Here is a 2,564-nt window from a genome sequence, read left to right as displayed (position 1 = left end):
CATTTAAAAAAATTAATGTGACCTTGACCTGACCTTCGCTACGCAACCCAAGGTCAAACTGATGTGATCAGTAAATACATCTTTTTAAACGCCACAACTTTTGTCTGAAACATTTTTTTGTAAAACTTATATTTTTCCTGATATTCGGGCGTCCCGGTACTTTCCGAACACCCTGTATATGCGAGGAGAAAACCTCGATTTTGTATTTTCTTTCGTTAGTTTTCCGCCGTAAGACGTGTGACAATATTACGAGTGGATGAATTAGTGCGTGAGTTTATTGTTACGGCTTCTCACGTTAGCGCGAATAATGATAGCGCACGATATTTGACACATATTTCCACCGATAACGGCGGAAAATTATATCATATTTTATACATTCGCATGTGTTTGTAGCAGCACGCTGCTAGCGCTTTTATTCAAGTGCGATAAATTTCAGAGTGATTCAAAATTAATAAAAATAGTAAAAGAAATCCTTATATTTCGACGGGATTTTGAGGAGGATGTCGAGGACGTTTGGAGGATCATTGACAACGTAATATCTTATAACGGGTAAGCTATTACATTATAATTTTATACTGAAAACTAAAACTTTATATCTTACGTGAATTTTAAGAATAACGTTTTATTGTTTCATAAGCGCGGCTCCTGTAACCACTGGTACCAGGACTCTCCACTGGCGACGGAGCAGCTCTTGAACTTCTTCCACGGGGTCGTAAACGCATCACGGAGAAACGATAAAATATTATCGTTAGTCGCGACAAACTGACGCGTTTAAAAGGCCGCGGTATTAGTCCTCCCGCCACTGACGTTAGAGAAACACACGCTAAAAAAGTGCTCTAGAAATCTGTAACTGAAAAATGTTATTAAATAAACATTTTTAGTATGCGTATACCTCTCTACGCATTTTTCAACTCTTGAGGCCCTATAAAACCGTTCTTGACCGCTCGCCGATTTCATATAGTCAGTAGCCCTCCGTTAGTCTCGTTTCGGTCCTACGAAAAGTTGATGTTTATTAAAATTACTCACGGCTTATTATCGTGTGAAATATAATGACTGTTAAAAATATTAAGCAGAATATCGAGAAAAGATCGGGCGGATGTAAATGCACTCGCAGCGACTTCACAAGAAGCCAACATTTTAATCGAAAGAAAAACATGTTACTGTCTATAACATACGCTTTGAACAATTTGGATACAAAGAAGGTGCAAGTGGGCTTGCAAGCAAACAACGCCAGGAGGTACAAAGTGGCTATAAAGCTAATCGGAAATTCAGCGGATTATATCTGCCTCGAACTCGAGGCGTGGGAGAAGTTTCAAGAGGAATTTGATCTCGTGAATTCTTACTTGTGTGTGGGACTAATAAAATTACACCACGTCCCTTGACCTTAAAGAACGTGACTATTTATTTCTCCACCGTCGGTATAGTTGCGTTCTCCTCCAGGACGTAACATTATTGGTCATAACAATTCGACTGCCTCCGTCCACTTAAGTGACTGGGGGCGCATTATAAAAAAACCAGTACTACATCTACCAGTACTACCGCATGCACGAAATTTTTACCCAACAATCATGGTTCGCCTTTTGCTGCGGGTTATGGGGAATTAGACCCACAGACAACGCGGATTACTGGCCCAAGAAAACGCGAGAGATTACACGACTCTTAGTCGAAGGACAGGAGTGGCTCTGAATTAAAAAATCTTTAGGCGAAAAGACTGCCAAGATTGACCTATATTTAGGTAAAGCCAACCATCGGGTTGGTAAACTTCAAAGACGAACTAGTTACACTCGACCAAGCCGCCCTAACAACCAAAGTACACTGACCGTATCCATCACTCTGAAAACCTATCTTACTTGTATACACCTCTATATTACTTAACTGTTTTACTTATATTCATCTCCACTTATATATACATGAAAAAAATATATATACAAAATGGTTCAAAACATGTTAACCTTGAGAGACACGATCAACATTTGAGGTTCGCGTTTTTCGTCAAAATCATTCATGTTATCCAATTTCGTACTCGTTTCGTATGCGTAAACGAGTGCTCTTCTTACATCTCTTTGCAATCGTTGCTCTAATTACCGTATTATTTATGTCAGAGCTCGGAATTAGTTGCCCATTTCGACCAGCCACCGATACGTGACAAGAAGCATTTATAGGCGGAATAGTTTTTTCCGCTTCTGCGTACATAGCGCACACTATTTTCTGCGGCCAATCATAAGGCCAGAGCACAGACTTTTACATAACGCATAAGGCATAACGCATAAGAGAATCAGCCAATCAGAGTCCTTCCTTTCCATCCCCACTTCTCATTCTGAGGATCTTGTATAGTGCATAAAGCATAATGCATAAGAGGTCAAAAAATCCGTAAGAACGAATTCTTATGCGTTATGTAAACGACATGCGTCAGAAAACAGTGTCCGCCACATATGTTCTATGATTCCTAACCTATTATGTATGTACATCAATAAAGTTGATATATTATTAGTGCTTCATATACCATTCATATAACGTTATTAATTTTTCGGATTGTGTGTCCGAAGCCAAGAACAAAAAAGGTA

Source organism: Odontomachus brunneus, unplaced genomic scaffold (genome assembly GCF_010583005.1).
Source record: "Odontomachus brunneus isolate Ranch 3 - 2012 unplaced genomic scaffold, Obru_v1 Obru_scaffold_075, whole genome shotgun sequence".
Classification (NCBI taxonomy): Eukaryota; Metazoa; Arthropoda; class Insecta; order Hymenoptera; family Formicidae; genus Odontomachus; species Odontomachus brunneus.
The sequence above is the reverse complement of the archived record's forward strand: the minus strand, read 5'-3'. Positions refer to the sequence as shown.